Source organism: Rousettus aegyptiacus, unplaced genomic scaffold (genome assembly GCF_014176215.1).
Source record: "Rousettus aegyptiacus isolate mRouAeg1 unplaced genomic scaffold, mRouAeg1.p scaffold_m13_p_3, whole genome shotgun sequence".
Lineage (NCBI taxonomy): Eukaryota > Metazoa > Chordata > Mammalia > Chiroptera > Pteropodidae > Rousettus > Rousettus aegyptiacus.
Genome location: NW_023416306.1, coordinates 14,256,853 through 14,274,142, shown reverse-complemented (window position 1 = coordinate 14,274,142; position 17,290 = coordinate 14,256,853). Strand labels below are relative to the sequence as shown.

The following is a 17,290-nucleotide window of genomic DNA, read 5'->3' as shown; positions in this document are numbered from 1 at the left end:
AAATTACCCGTTTGCTATTGTATGCCATCCTTTTAGACCAAACACACTTTGAAGGCAGAGCATGTATCTTGTTTAGAGTTGTAACACCACTACCTAGCATAATACTCGGAACAATATAGGCACTTGATGAACATTTGCTAAAAGAATGAATGATCAGATAAATGAGTGAGTGAGTGCATTCTTAAATCTCTTCTTAGGCAAGGAAATTACTTGGTATTTTCTCTATTTAGAAACAGAGAGGGATGTGGAGACTCTAAGTGGTAAAGCGACTTCCCCAAGGACACACGGCTGTTAAGTGCTGGTGACAGGATCCCATCCTAAGCTTAATGATTCTCGGTCTGATTGGCAGGCCCGGGCTGCCTCCTTACTGCATTGAAAGCATGTACATCTGCTGTGTCATAGCATGTTGGTTGACAAGCGGAAGGCAGGAGACGCAGGCCCGCCCTCAGCCCAGGTAGATCGCCTGCTTCCCTCCACATCCCCATCCCTCTACCAGCACATTTGAAAGTCCATGAATGAGTATGAGTATAAACGCAGAGACTCCAGCTTGGGGGTGGAGGAGGTTAGAGAGAGTAGAGATGGAGAGCTGACAATTCAGGCAGCCAAATTCAATTTGAGGGACTTTGGTTCAGTGCTTTCCATTAACAATACTGTAAGAAGAAAAAGTATGATTCCCAAGACTAAGTAAGGAAAGGAGGAGAAAACAAAACAAGTTTTCATCGTGTTCAGTCAATGCAAAGCAAATCAATCACTGTTTCTCCCCCAGCACAGCCTGGGTAAACACCGAAGGCACAGGGCCTCTGCGTTGTGGGCCAGTCCTCGGGGTGGCGGAGGGAGAGAGAAGCCTCAGGAAGAGAAACGGCCGACCTGCAAAAGGTTATTTACATCCTGGGCCATGTTCAGCCACCCAGAGAAACCTTTACTGTTTAGAAGTCACTTTACCTACATTCAGTTATTTGATTCTCCAAAAAACCTCTGGAAACAGATGTTATGAGAATTCCTATTTTATAAATGAGAAATTGCACGGAAGTAATTAAGTAACATGTTCAATATATGACAACTAGTAAGTGGCTGACATGTGAATCTAGGTCCCTCTAACCCCGTAGACCAAACTTCTAAATGATACTATCAGATGGCCCTGGGAACACCCACGCGGGAGCTGAGACTAATCCAGCCGGACAATCAGTACACACAACTGGGAGTTTTCTCTGCCAGCTCAAGGTCCTCCCAACTTAGGAACTAAAGGGGCTATGGTAACATTACTCCCTGCCTCACTTCCCTCGCTGAAGCAAAACTTGAGCAAAAATAGCAATGCTTTCACTTCGCATTGTGCTGTCCTGTAAAAGAGTCACCTGCAGACAGTGATTTCTGGAGCAGCTTCCAAGGACACCTGACTGAGAGGCAGTGAAGCAGAGTGTAAAGGGAAACTTGGGGCCAGAGGACGTGAATTTGAATCCTGGCTTCATCCTTAATGGCGGTATGACCTTGAGCAAGACTTGTAAGCTCCTTATGCCCCGATTTCTTGATCTGTAAAGCCAGCACAGCAGTTGTACCTCACCTCATAGCCTTGTTGTGAGGATTAATGAGATACTACCTGAAGCACTTAGACAGTGTCTAGAAGATGGAAAGCATTTCATAAAATTTTGTTATCGTTGCTAGATGTCAACGCACAGGTGGATCACAGGATATCAAAGTGGGGAGTCCCTTGCAAAGTCATCTAGTCTAATTTTCTTATTTTTCAAAGGAGGAAACAGAGGCTCAAAGAGCAGAAGCCCCACGTCCCAGCTCCTGCACCCAAACCCTCAGAAACCACATGCCCAGACAGGGGTCTTTTGCTGCATTTGCCCATCTTTTTCCAAGTCCCATGTTTCCTCAGGACTATTCATCTGAAAAGAGCTTCTCTTCTCTCCCTTGTGAGAGGTGCTGATCTGGCCTTGGCTGAGCAGGGCTTTCGGGGAATCCTCATACTTCTTGGCAAAGCAGCTACTGATATTTGTTGAGCATCCTCGATCCAGAAGCTGCTCAAGGCTAGACTGCTGTCCCCAGGGCCAGCGTGGGCACATTAACGTGCAACCAATGCAGTGACTCAGCGCTGATTATGTCCTTAGTGGATTACCCACTCGCCTGGCTTCTCTTCTCTCTTTCAGATGCCCCTTGGTCATTTCATGACTCATTAACTCTTCCCTCTAGAGGGTGAGGAGGGAAGGGAAGAGCCTCTGAGTCTCTGAGCAGTCAAACACTGGGACTAGTTAGCAAGTCTTATCAAGGCTTTGAGGACAATGGCCGCATCTGCGAACATGGACCCCATTCATATGGACATTTGAAAGTTAAAGATTGTTTCCATAGCCACAAGCTAGAATCCTGGATTTGGAGGGTTCAAATCCTAGTGCTGTCAACTTACTAGCTCTGTGTAGTTAGGCATCTCACTTCATCTGACTGAGGCTCGGTCTTTTCATCTGCAAACTGGGAAGAATACTAGCAATCAGCTTCAAAAGGCTGCAAGACTTAAATGAGAATCAAATGAAAAACGTACAGGACAATGCCTGGCACACAGAAGGTAGTGAATAAATTTTATGTCTTATTAAAAATAATTTTTAAAAAATACGTCCTTGCTAATGTGTGCTCCAAATCCTGAGATCTTGCAGCTCACCACTTCCTCCTGCTAACTCCTGGCGGAGGATGGCTGTGTGGAGGAATCTTTCACAACTTCGTTAAGAAGGTTCTTATTTGCAAGCACTTTGGAAGAAAGAAGCGTAAAGTAAAAACTTAGAATTCTATTTCCATTCCATTTCCATAGTGCTAACACTTCTGAGTTATAGCATTATGTCTGGTAAATTGCTGAATCTAAGACTAAGTCTCCTCATTTCTACTTTGAGAATGATGATGTTTCCTGACCTGCCACCTGAAAGCGAGTGTGGTGGGAAGGCAGCACCCACATTTCTGTTGCTATCACTAACATCGTTAGTATTATTATTAGTGGGAAAGCATATTCATAATCATCGAGGGCAAGTAAAAGGCATGCAGTGTTTACCTAGTTTTATGACCAAACTGAAAAGTTAATGTTAATCATTCCACTTTTCAGATGCATAAATTACATCTTACAAAGAAACTCATTAAAACCTCACTTCTACAATTTTGTCTGATGCCCACCTGCTCAAACTCCATATGTCTGGCTTGCATTCCCTTAGCTGCTAATGTGATCTTTAACATTTTATCATTCACGGCTTGAGCACCTGTTTATCTACGTGAGGCACTCAAACCAAAGACAGTTATCTTCATTTCTGCATCTCTGGTAGCCCATAAGGTGCTTTACAGACATCAGCAATTTATTGTCCATTGCGGTGAAAAACTTTTAGGTCAAACTAAGAGATACAGACCAGTGAAATGTATTTTTACAATATACGGAGCATCTGTTCAAAAAGGCCTTTTTTGAAGGGAAAGGTGATTATGGAGATGCTGAGATTATCAACAGTTCTTAGAAGGAATCCAAGTGGGAAATCAGAGAGCGAAATGGAACACATTCCCACCTTCATAATGAGGGATAAAGGAAATTAATGACGACTCTAAAGTGGCAAAGATCCTGAACCCATCTTTGATAATCTGTCTTTTGCCAGAAAAAGGAAGAAAAAGGAAAGAAGAAATGTGGACAATTAGGAAGTAATTAAGACCTCACAGAAATAGCTAGGACAGAGAGCAGTTAAGGGAATACTTAGCAATATGGAAGAAAACACAAATCAGCAGGTTGGACAGCATGTGTCCTGCGGTGTTGTAGAGAAGAGCTAATACACTTATTGAAGCACTTACAATTATTTCTGAAAAGTCACAGTAGAACAGCAGCAGAATCTATACTTAAATTTTTTAAAACATCAAATGTCATATTGATCTTTTAGACATAAGGGACAAATACATGAACTGCGAGATTTAAGAACTAAGAGAGGGAGGATATACTGCCAACTGGTATGTGACAGACATTTTCAGACACAGCACCCCAGTTAATCACCCACTTGTAAGCCAGGCCTAGATTCCTCCCATTTTCCAGACCAAGAAGCCAGGTCTCAAGATGAGAAAGCAAATTGTCCAGGGGCAGCTGCTAATCATTGCCTGAGCTGAGATTCAACCCCGGTCTCCGCCTCGCTCTGGCTGGGCCTCTGACCTACCATTTTTTATTGCTTTTCTACAAGAACGATTAATAAATTGGACACAACCCAGGAAAACAAAGGAATTAAGAGGCTGCATAAGACCAGGGTTATTAAAAAAAAAAGCACTGATCACAGCCCACAAACATGATAACTCTTCAGGAGAATTACAGAGACAGTGGATGAAAAGATCATAAAATGACTTAATCTGGACCACAATAAGTCAAATACACTACTTGCAAAATTAATTCAAATAGACTGGAAGAGGCTGCATGACTGCAAGTCCCAAAAATTAGCTCAAAGGCAATAAACAAAGAATAGTGGTAGAAATAAATTCAAACACAAGGGAAGGCACCAGGTCTGATGGAGATCGAAGCCCCTCACACTGCCCTCATGTGAATCCCCCCAGGTAGTCAGTGATACGCAGCAGGCCTGAGCTAAGGTTCTAGGCAAAGGTGAGCCCTGTTGAAGGAAGCCTGGTTTTCAGAACTGGGTTTAATAGAAGAAGGAAGGTCCAGACGATAGTTAGCTTCCTTTCTCACCATTAGCACCTACAGAAGATGGGCTGTGGACAGTGCAAAAAGGAGGCATGAGTCAGGTGGGACAGAAGCCTGAATATCTGCATGAACCAAATACCATCATCCTAGAATTGGAAATCTATTATGTCAGGTCCCACCTGCCCACTGTGGCCTCCATCCTGCCCTTTCCAATGGACCAGCAGGCCAAATTTTAGAACCAATTCTTCCTCCTGATGGATCTCCCTGATCCCTAGGTCCTATTATCCTCTGAGGTCTGAGGTTTACTCTGATAATACTAGTCCAGACTCCCACCCGTCACAGTTCAGTTTCTGCAACAAACATCTCCATGCACAACTGTGTGCCATGGGCTGTGTTCGGTCGTAAGGACAGAGAGATAGACAAGGCAGGAGTCCTTGCCCATCCTCTCGGAGCTCAGGCTAGAGGGGGAAGGTTGAGCCAGAGTTTGTGCAGTGTATTCATTTGACCTTGCCTGCATTTACGTTCAGAAGATTCATCATCCTTCGTAGAAGTTTGGGCATATTATCCAAGGTCACAGAGTTAGCCAATACCAGAGCGGACATTCAAAGCTGTGTCTCTTGGCTCGTGTTTTCTCCATCTTACTACACTAGTTCAGCAAAGCTCACCACTGCGCGTACCCCCAGTTCACGGCTATACGTCAAGAAAAACTAATAACTTTCATGACTGAGGATCTATTTTGTGACAGGTAAGGTTTTCTTAGCACGTGATCTCCTGCAATCTTCACAGACCCTATTAAAGAGGTATCATTAACCCCATATTGCACATGAGGAAACAGAGGCTCTAAGAGGCACAAGGTCTCACATGGCTTGTAAGTAGAAAAGGAGATTCAAGTTCAAATCTGTCTGCCTTGTAGATTTTTAAAAACCCATCATGTATTCATTATCTATCGCCGCTCTAACAAATTACCACAGACTTAGTAACCAAAAAAACAACAGAAACTTCTAATTTTACAGTTCTGGAGGTCAGATGTCAAAACAGGGCCAAAATCAAGGCATTAGCAAGGCTGCATTCCTTTCTAGAGGATCTCAGGAGGATCCACTTCCTTGCCTTTCCCAACTGCTAGAGCTGTATTCCATGGCCCTGGGCCCCTGCTCCCTCTCAAAGCCATAGCATTTTTTGGTCTTGTTGTTCCTCTCTCTTTACACCACCTTCTCTGACTCTACTGTTCGGGTCGCACTCTAAAAAGGACCCTGGTGATTACCCTGGACCCACCCAGATAATCCAGGAAAATCTTCCCTTTCCAAGATCCTTAACTTAATCACATCTGCCAAAGCCCCTTTGTCATATGCTATAGCATATTCATAGATTAGGAGATTAGGACATGGGCATATTAGGATTGGAGAGGAGGGAGAGCAGAAGCATATTTAACTGTAGTAGACAACATAAACAATAAACCTATTGTCCTAAAAAGACTGAGGTTCACAGAGGTAAAGTGAGTCTTTTGGGACATGTGTGCAATTGGCAAGGTAGGAATTTGAACCCAAATCAGTCCAACTTCAAAGTCTGTTTTTCCACCTTACCACACACAGCACATAGCCTCCAGGAAACTGTCACAGACAGATAACCCATGTGGCCCATTCAAATGGATAAATAGCCATATCCAAATGAATGATCACCAGGGAAGTCTTCAAGACTGACTTGGTGATTCTTTGGGTTGGTGGGAAAAGGCTGTGGATGACCTGACACCCTGAATCTTTGAAAATATCAAAAAATATATGGTTGGGAGTAGTCAATTACTAATGACTATGACTAAAGATTAAAAAAAAAAAATTTACTTCTCAGGAGCCAGGCACAGTGTGGGGGTGGGGTGGGGGTGGGGGTTGGGGGCCGAGCTAGGGAGTCAGGCAGATGTGAATTCAAGTCCCATATCTTCTGACCAGTCACAAGCAGTTTATTTCATTTGAAAACAGGGGCAGTGATGTTGTTTGGGGACAAGCCAGTGAGGTAACACCCGTGTGTTGGCCAACATGGCATTCAGCACTTACTAGGAACTCAATACATTCAGCACTTTAATTTCCTCTCCTCTATCCTAACTCAAGTTAAGAGTGAGAAACAGAGAGACCCGGGCTTCATTTGAAGAAAGACCGCTAGCTTGGGAACTCATCTTTAAAAAACGGGCTACTCCCACTTGGCTATGCTCAGCACTTACTGGCCTGAGGCAGACGAAGGAGGGAACGCAGGCTGGGGACGGGAAAAACGCAGGCCTCTGTCAGGCAAAAAGAGGATAAATACAACACATTACCCAGGGCATGTGGTTGTGGGCCTCTGTCAGGAATGGGCGAGGGAGCAGAGAGGTCTTTTGAACTCCTCAGGACTTGGCTGCTCTCCGAGCAAAGCCAGATGCCACAGCCCCTATTAGTCAGCTTGTGTGCCAGCCCTTGGCAATCCACTGGGACCTTCTCAAGAAACCTAGAGCTTTGAGCTGGGCAGGAGGTTAATCTAGCCACCTCTCCATTCTGGAAAGTCTTTTCTAAAACCCTATTTTGCAAGCCATGCAAGCACTGAACTGCAGAAAACCAGATAAAGAAGACGCTTGGGGCAGGACCTGCCTTACCTGTAACAGGATCACTGATGGCATGCAGGGTGGTGGTTTGGAGGGTGATGGGCAGAGTCTCAAACCCACAGAGATGCCCCTCCTTTGTTGTCACACCTAAAATTCCACCTGGACTCTCTTCGAGTGTAAATCGAGATAGCTATTTTGGAGGGCAATCTGGCAGTGTCTATGCAAATTGACAATGCCCATATTCCTTGAGCTGGTAATACTACCCTAAGGAGCTAACCTACAGAAATACTCACAGTAGAAAGCTATACATACATAAAAATTGAAAAATAAAAAAAAAAGTTCAGCATAACATGTTTATAATAATGAAAGATTACAAATAAATATAAATGTGCATCAACAGAAAAATAATTTGTATAAATTACAGTATACTCATACTACAGAATGAGGTCATTAAAATAATATGGCAGATCCAAACATTCTGATATTGAGAGATTTCCAATCATTTTTAAATGAAAAGCATACACATGCAAGTCTCAAAATAATAGATATAGCAATGGTCCTGCAAATGAGGAGTGACAGATGCATACTTGGATTTACACATACATGTGATATAAATAATGATAAAAATAATCGGGAAGGACACACACCAATAACAGTGCTTATCTGCGGGATGCTGAGGGCAGACTGTCATGTTTTACTCCACATGATTTCAAAAAGAACGGCTTCATATGTTATTTATGTAACTTATGAAATTATAAATTAAAAAAAAATAAAACCCTTTTCTAAAGATGATGAGAAGAGGAAGCGGCTCAGTAGGTGGATGCTAAGTCCTTCATTTCTCAGATGGGGAGAGCAGGCGGAGACAGAGGCAGTGATCTGTACAAGGTCACCCAGTGGGTTCAGAGAGTTGAGCCAGAGCTTCCGGCCCCCAGTCCAGAGCCGTTTTCACTACCTTCAAGGCGTGGAGTGGTACGCCTTGTTACGAAGGCAAATTCCCAGTAGATAGCAGGAGAACTTTAATTATTATCAGACTACTGGGGCAGTGTGCTGTAGAGGCCTGGATGGAGATGCTACTCTTGCCTCTGGCTGGCCTGAGGCCTCAGCCAAGTCACCTTTTCCCACCTCTGATTTCTTATCTGCAATGTGGAAAGGAAACGGAACTACCTCCCTCACGGATATATTATGAGCATCAAAGAGTAACTCCCCTTCCCCTTTTCTAAGAAATACTCAGCCCCCGTCCTTCTTTTCTAAGAGGGATACCACTCCTAGAAAAGGTGAGAGACAACTAGGTTGAGTGCATCCTATGGCTTGATGTTCAATATTTCTGCTCTAGCTTAGACCCACCTTGATAGAATCTGAGAAAGTCTAAAAACATCTTCTTGAATTCAATGCCACCCTGTCCCCTCTGATTTTCTGAATGCCTCTAGCTCCTTCCTACTTATCAGGTGGAACAATAAATATATGTTTGGGTCAAAAATCTGTCATCAGGAACCAAGGGTTCAATGTGCCCACACATCTATGAGGCCCAAAGCCAGGGATCATCTGCAGAAAAAGGAGTGTGTAAGGGAAGATGCCCCTTGGAGTAAAAAAAGAGGGACCCAGTGTTCTTCTGAAGCTTGCAAGGAGAACGACTAGCCCAAGTTCATGCAGAGGAGGCAGCCCTGACAAGGTGAACTGACAGTGATTGGCTGGCTCCAAAAATCTCTCCCAACCAGCCTGCCTTAGATTCCTGGAATTCCACCACTAACCTTTCCAGCTAAGTCTTTGAAAGGTGTTAGTATATAAATGCTTCTCATGGGAGAATAAAAAAATTTAATCCAAGTGAATAAATATCTAATGATAGTTGGGATGTCCAAAGGTAGACTAGATACTTTCCTGTTTTCCAGGAGCTTATAGCTCATTAGGAGCAGTAAGATGTGTGCTAAACAAATTCAAACAAAAGGGAGAACTCAAAAATATGGTAAAAGAGGAGTTTCATAATTGTTCTCACCTCTGTTTATTTTATTAAGAGCTCAATTACAATACACATCATTTTGGGGAGCTTCTATTAAAATCATCCAAAATTTTGTGTTTTATTTGGAGTATCATAGTTAGCCACAGATGTTTTCTTACATCATGAATTTCTTTTTAAAGTATTGTATAAAGATCGATATGACAGTTTTGCGGATGATGGGTAAAAATCGGCAAGGCCAGAGCCAGAAAGAAAAAAAAGATGAAAAGCTAATGTGAAAGATTTTAGAGAGCTAGAAACAACAGATTGTGAAAGTCTGTGGCAGGGGAAGGTAGACTATAGAGAAGATGAAAAGATCCACGGATAAATAAAATGTGGTCTCTCTGTACAATGGAACATTATTTCGCAATAAAAAGAATAAAGTACTGATACATGCTACAGCACAGATGAACTTTTAATATGTTATTCCAAGTGAAGGAAGCTGGTCACAAAAGATCACATATTGTATGATTCCATTTATGTGAACTGTCCAGAACAGGCAAAAGCCATAGAGACAGAAAGTAGATTAGTGTTTGGGGACAAGGGAATGGAGAGTGACTGCTAAGGCTTAAGATATTTCTTTCTGGGCTTATGAAGTGTTCTGGGAGTAGATAGTGGTGACTGTTGCATGAGTCTGTGAGTATACTTTAAAAAAAAAAACTGAATTGTACACTTTCTTTAAAAGGGTGAATTTTATGACGTGAATTATTGCTTAATAAAAAAATGAACAAGGTAGAGAGGGTAAAAGAACAATGTTCAGGTCATGGGAGAGAAAATGTGGTTCTATGTTTCTTCAGGAGAACCAAGCCCAAGGTCAATGTAGCTAGACTGCTGGGAACAAGGCAGAGTGATAACACTTAAGACTAGAAAGTAGGCAGAGGGAGACCATGCGTGCGCTTTAGGCTACATTAAACAGCTTAGTCTTTATCTTCAGACTAAATAGATGTTGGTGAGGGTTTTGTGTGTGCTATAGATTCACTTTGCCCGTACAGGACAGTGTGAATTAGAGGAAGTAAAGAAGAGTGTAGAGGGTGACCCGTCATACAGGTCAAAATAAAAGAAGATGTCAGTTCAAGAGAGGGTCATGAGGTGGAGCTGAGGATAAGAAGAGAAGGGGCTATGACCCATATTTGCAGCATGAGTGATGGAGAAGAGACTGAGTTCACTAACCAGAAAGAGCAGCAACTTTGGGCAAATAGAAAAAGTCTGTTTTGCAGAGACATTTAGTTAGCACCTACTATGTCCCAAGGACTGAACAAGACATTTTGTATCTATATTTCTATTTATGGTCACAACAAACCAATGAGATCAGTTTTATTATTCTCCCTAGTGTTCAGGGTAGGAAACTGAGGCTCGGCGGGACCATGTAACTGGCCCTAATACAAAGAGGTGGTCAGGGGCATCACAGAGATTCAGATACAGGTTTGTCTGACACCAGGGTTCTTTGCCTCTTTGCTCTACACTACAGTGCTTCTAGGACAGGGCTGGCAAGTGATTTTCAACACAGACCCAACCCTGATCTGTTAGCAGTGACTTTCTGGAACACTGGGTTGAGACAAGTGCTAGGCCTTAACCCAGGCCCGGTGGGAAAACAGACCATGATTGATCAGGATTGCGAGGCACAGCACCGGAAGAGGCAGCAGTGGGGACGCCGCGCCGTACTTGCAATTCCTGCTCTCCGAGTTCAGAGGGGGAAAAACAACATCTAGCTGCAGGGATTAAAAATGAACACTTAGGAACAACCGATGCACCCAACAATAGATGAATCTCAAAAACACTGTACCAGGTGAGGGTGTCAGAAACAAGAGTGCACACCATGTCAAGGCTGAGAAATCCTTTCCGTGAAAGGTCACATAATGAATCTGTTAGTTGATTTTTGGGGGGTGGGGGGAGGGGAGCAGGCAATCTCTATAGCAATCACTCAATTTTGTCAGCGTAGCATGAAATCAGCTGTAGACAAAAACTAAACCAATGAGCTTGGCTCCGTGCCAAGAAAACTATTTATGAACACTGAAATTGGAATTTCATATACTTTTTATGAGTCATAAAATATCACTCTCCTTTTGATTTTCTTTCCAGCTATTTAAAAATGTAAAAACCATTCTTCACTCCCAAGTCACACAAAAAGAGGCGATGGGCTACATCTGGCCCAAAAGCTATAGTTTTCTGTCCCCTATACTATATGGATTCATTTATAAAGAAGTCGAGAATTGGCAAAATTCATTAATTATGACTGATATCGTGCCAGTGGCTGCCTATGAGTGGATGGGGGCTTACTGGTAAGGATCAGGAGGGAACTTTCTGGAGTGATGAACATGGTCTTAGTTACATGAATGGATATTTAACTGCATGGAAATGTACACTTAAGAGCTGTGCCTTTTACTGAATGTCAATTTAACTTCAATTTAAGGCTGCTGCTCTGAATTAAAACACTGGGTGGGGGTGGGAGGACATGGCTACCTAGAGAAGGTGCCATTTGAATAAGCCCTGAAGAATGAATTCAGCCTCCAAGAATAGGAAGGAAATGTTAAAGGGGGATAGAGGAAAGGTTCAAACGCTAACCAAAAATGAGGGGAAAAACTGCATTTGGCAAGAAGCAGTGAGTGTATCCCCCCATCCACATGCCTTATTTTCCAAAAGCTCTCGCTCAGAAATAATTGTCTTGCACCATAATTGGGGGACAAAGTCTGGGAGCTGATACAAGTGGAGCTGGGTGCAATTTGGGGAGATTAGTTACACTCAGCTCCCTCCTATCAATTCCAGAGGCTCAGAGTTTCCTGACCTGTTGCTTGGCATATTGTGAAAACAGCTTTTATTTACTGCACTTCCATTAAAAGATGAAATCCACAAACAGGGGCTCACAAGCCAGAAAATCACCGTTTACGTCTCCACTTATCTCCCGTCAGCGGCCAAGAACCTCGTCTCCTCGGCGCCTGGGATCTGACTTCAGCTGCCAGCTTCAGGCTGCCTGGGAATATTGGTTAAGAAGCCCGAATCCAAGCAGTGGGACTGGGCTGCCTGGAAAGGCTGGACTGGGTCACAATGGAAGCCCTCTGGAAGGTGAGCAAGTAGCCAGGCTCTTGTAGGACCCTGCTGGGTTGCAAGAGAAGGGGATAGACACAGAGTCAGGTTTCACCCAGAACCCAAGGTGTCCTGGGAAGTGTGGTAGGGTGGAGGAGATACTGGAATGGTGATTCAAAGACAAAAGTGAAACCTAAGGTAACCTTCCCCCGAGTGAAACACTCGTTCTTTTTCAGCCTAACACATGTCCGAGCCTCACCAAGGCAGATCTCTGCTTACGCGTCAGTTCTGCCGCCGGATGAATGACTGGAGCTGCAGTCCCGGTCCCTTCCCATCTCCGAGGCTCACGTTTCCACCTGTGATAAGGGAGGGGCAAACTGAGCCATCTATCTCAGCTCTGTCATTCTGTTGGTCCAACCTTCGTCCTCTTGTTAACTTGATGGATAACTCTGAGCAAGTCATTTCCTCTGGGTCCTGGACCCCACATTACACACTGTGAGGACTGAAGGTGACAGTCTCTACAGATCCTCCCAGATTTAGAGTTCTCTGCTCTTGCCTGCTTGGAAGACCTGGGACATTTTTGTCACTATTCTTATCAGATTGCACTCTGAGTTATGGTTGAGTACATTTCATTCCTCCCATCCACCCTTCTTCTAGCCTGATTGCTCCTTAAAGGTAATGATCCCCTAGTTTTTAGCAAAGAGGATGGATGGATGGATGGATGGATGGATGGATGGATGGACGGACGGACAGATAAATGGATGGATGGAGAGGTGGGAGGACAGATAGGTAGATGGCTGATGGATTAATCAGTGGTAGGATGACAAGATGGATAAATAGATGAAAGGGAGTTTGGGAATTCTGGAAAAGAGAAAATGGGAGGAAAGAAATCCACAGGCAATATCTCAACACCCCCATTTACTACTAGAGCTCAGTCTCAGTATAGTGAGTGCCCATTGTGTTAAATTCCACTATATGTATTTTCATAATTTCTGAAGCTTTCTAAAGCCTTTACTTCAGGAAAGAGACCAGAGCATTCCTTTTACTTTAGAGTAAGCTATGAATTATAACCATACGTCATGTCTATTAATACGCTAACCGTGAAAAGAACATAAGGGAATATGGGATCCCTTCTCCTATTGGGAATCATAACTCAGACCCAGAAAAGCACGTAGCGTAATAAAAAGTAAAAGAATTAAAAATTTTTACAAACTGTTTCTACATTATGTGGTCCAGACGACATAAGCATAGAATAAGATTTAAGCACACATAAATATGCATGATGGGGAGTGTGGGGAGTAGGGGAGGACTAGATGGGAAAGACTTTCCAGGGAAGAGCTTTGGAAGATGCTAAGGAGTCAGACAGGGGATGAGTGTAGAGAAACTGGGTGGGGGAGGGAGGCAGGAGGGGAAATAGGGGATGGATACTGATAACTCCTTGATCAAGACCAAAGAGCGGGCAGGACGGTCCATGCTGGCTGGAGGTGGCTCCGTAAAGGAAGTACTAACGAAGAGTGCAGGAATCTCTAGCCTCTGCCTGCTCCCGAAAAGACAGAGGGAGGCACAGAAAGAGAGAGAGAGGGAAAGGAAGAGGTGGTGAAGAGGGAGAGAGAAGTGAAAGAAGAACCGCTCTGCATCCAGGTGTTTTAATCCCTGATTCACGAGTGACGAGGATGCCCAGGAGCTTTGGGGCCAGCCACCATTGGGCGGGGGCCGGGCCACTAACCCATAAAGGGGGCCATGGTACCTTTCCCTGAGTGCCCAGTGCTCAGGCACGTGGAGCACCTGGAACCCCGTCTCTTCCTCCACTGCCAACTCCGAGTTGCTAAGGTTACCTTCTCAACTGCCTAATTAGAGAAGCTGTCACTCTTTGACAAAGATCAGGAGGGAAGGAGAAAAAATAATGAAAGCAGACATTTCATACTCTTAGACAAGGAAAAAATAATAAAGCTCGTTTCGCAATCCTAGAAACTCTGCCTGCAGTCAAAGAAGACTGTGCCTTCATCACGGTCACCTTCTGTCACCAGCGTGGAGGGAGCTGGGAATGAGCAGCCACGCCCCGTAAACAGAAAGCTGCCGGCGGCTGCCAGCAAAGTTAAATGGGGTGTGTTAAGAGAGGCCAGTAAGGATGAATGGAGATGTGTACCCATTTTGCTGCCATGGTTTAGTAAGTCTCAATGACCTGGAAACATGGCACCCTTCTTCACCAGCAGAGCTAAACCAAGCTGATGCAGCCTTTGCACTGGGTCAAGACCCACCATTTCGGGGTCAGTACTACTTAGACCAGGATGAAGCATGTTGTACCTCCTGCACGTCTGGAGGAGAAAGCTGAGAAAGATATGGGCAAGGTGGGGCAGGACGGGACCAGGGGCACAAACGAGAAGGCAAGCTCTGTGAAGTCACAGAAACGGCAAGATCCCCAACGAATGCTCCTTCTCTGACAGCAGACGGCATGCCACGCTGAGATGTCAACTCAGTTCTTCAGCCACCTTGGGCACCCCCAGCAGCATCCTGGGCTGTGGAAATAAATATGTGCCAATCCTCCCTTATTTTCCTCCTTACGCACCCACACACCTCATCCTTGTTGAGCCAAGACTACTTTCTCTCTAGGGGAACGAAGGGAAGTACTTTGTGTCACGTGCGAGGAAAGCCATTTTCAATAGCTACATTACTCTCTGCAAGAAAGGGAGAAGCAGAGGAGCACTGGGCTAGGAGTCAGGATTTGATCCTGGCAAGCCACCAACTCGCAGTGCGATGCCGGTCACATCCCCTGACCTCTCTGGGCCTTGCAGCCCACACTCTGTTGATCTCCTGGGGTGGGTTGCCGATTAAATGGGAGAACAGGAAAAAAAATCCTCCTGCCCAAGAAAAGGAGCAACTCAAGGGCTGGATCTTCCGAGATCAATCCCAGGCCCTAGGAGAGGATCTGGTATACAGAAGGTGCTCAATAAATGCTCACTACGTGGAATCAACACTTTGAATACTGCAATATGCTCTATATGTTTTCTTCATTCCACATACATCTTTCAGCGCCTAATAAAGAGATGATTCCTGCCTATGCTGAGCTTACAATACAGTGGGAAAAAATAAACATAAAATGGAAATAAACCTAAAATTTAAATCCGTGATTAAGCGCTACCAATAACAGGCTCTTATGCACAAACCAGGGAGACCAGCTCTAACCTGAGCAGTCAGGAAAGGCTTACCTGCAAAAATGACATTAATTTAGAAATTGAAAATATTAGCAGGAGTCAGCCAGACAAAAAGAGGTGGAGGCGAGACCTTTCTAGGCAGCAGAAGTAGCCCGTGCAAAGGCCCAGAGGCAGAAGGGGGATTGTTACATTAGAGGACCGGAAACAGGAAGTGTAGAACACAGGCACAGCCGCAGGATGTGACAATAGATGTGTAAACAGGGTTTGAACCTGGAGGTCAACACTTCCTAGAATTATTTCCCTAAGGCAAAGCCTTTCTTTCTGGAAGGAGATGCCAGAGTCCTAACCCTCCTGAGCAGTCCACATAAAGGTCGTCACCTTTGCCAGGCAAAACAGAAGTCATTCAGCCCTGTAGCGACTTCCATGACTCACCCTCTCTTCCACACAGGTCTTCCCAGAGCCCTTGACTTAGATGGTCTGTTTTGCTGGATCCTGGAGACCACCCAACACCGTGGTATCTGACCGCACTTCGCAGAGCTCTAGGCTCTGAACAGACATCTCCAGGACCACCTGCGGACTGAGGGGAAAGAAGGCCTGTGGTGCCCTCTCAGCCAGAGCAATTCTTCCCCGGAGTTTTCACAGTGAGTTCCCCAAGATTCCGTTTATAAGGGAAGCTTTTGTTGCTACAAGAGGGTTTTAAAAACCGCTATCATCTTCCAGATGAAGACACCAAGGTCCCTGTTGAGGATGTGCGTAGCTTTCGCTACATGGCAACCATTTTGGTATCAGCTTCTAGACTCACTTTTCAAAATATAGCTCTCCCCATAACCATGTGCAGCCTGGAGAGAACGTCAATTTGAGTGTCCTCTTTTTCCCTCCATGAGGGGTAAATAGGTGTCCACTTTGGGCCAAGGAACATTGAAGAGAGGGAGGAAAGGATGGGCGCTCTTGGAGACCCTTTACCCTGAGTGGGATGTTTGGATTCCCAGAGCTGCCCTTTCTAGCCTTGCTTCTTCTACTTCCATCTGTCTGCACACCATCCCAAACTCTTCCCAGAAAGTCCCTTTGCTTAAACAGTTGTTTTCTATCCCTTGCACACCCACCCCCACCCCTGCACGGGAAGAGCTTCGGAATGTATGGGTGACTTGCTCAAGGCACTCAGAGAGTTAGAACAGTACCCGGGATTAGCAATCAGAGCTCTACAACAACATCCTGGGGCTGCCTGGGTTGGTGACTATTTGCAGCTCCACATTAACTGAATCCTTATTCTCCAATCTCCTGCTCTGTCTTTCTAGCCTCTTCCCCTAAATTGCATGGATCCATAAAATATAGTTGCATACCTTCCTCTCTTTATCCTCCAACAGAAACTTATAGGCTATTCTGCCCTCGGGGTCCTTCACTGTAAATCTGACATCAGCCACTCCTCACTGGCCATAAAGTAATTTATTGAATGTGCAGGGAAACAAGTACACATATTATGCCAGGAGCTGGAACTCCAGCCAAACGAAAACAAGATCGATTCTTAACTGCTTCCTTACTGTGCTGCTCCAAAGTATGTGTGTGCCTCTCTTCCACCTGAGCAAGGATTAAAGGAATCTTTGCTGCTTTCCCTGCTTCAGAGAGCAGTGCCTGTGAGCATCCTGTTTCTGCATGGCTTTTCCCTTTGCTCACAATCTAAAGGCAATTCAATCTCCTATATAAAGGAAGCAGCAAAAGGGACTGGTGTTGGGGGCTGATGGGAAGGGCTTTTAGTTTTTCTCCTTTCAGCTTGCTCATGGACTATAGAGCTGTTTGCAAAAGTAGCAGAAGTCACTCCTCCCGAGGCACTTGCAGGAGATGGGAACACACGAGCCTAATCACATTATACTGCAGTTTGACCAAGCAATCATTAATTTTATTGCAGAGAAAGAAAATGGAAATGACAGAGACAA

The 17,290-nt window shown here is 44.5% G+C and overlaps 1 protein-coding gene across 8 annotated transcripts in view; it reads right to left on the bottom strand.

The window, feature by feature from the left end:
* The window catches only part of ASTN2 (astrotactin 2), a 900,155-nt gene that overhangs the window by 743,894 nt on the left and 138,971 nt on the right, over nucleotides 1-17,290 (bottom strand). The window contains exon 1 of one of the 8 annotated variants that reach the window (XM_036238516.1): nucleotides 12,467-12,489. The exons of the other annotated variants lie outside the window; for them this stretch is intronic. The gene's annotated coding sequence lies outside the window, so the exon portion shown is untranslated. Of the gene's footprint in view, nucleotides 1-12,466; nucleotides 12,490-17,290 lie in introns of those variants that run through there. 8 annotated transcript variants of the gene reach the window in all.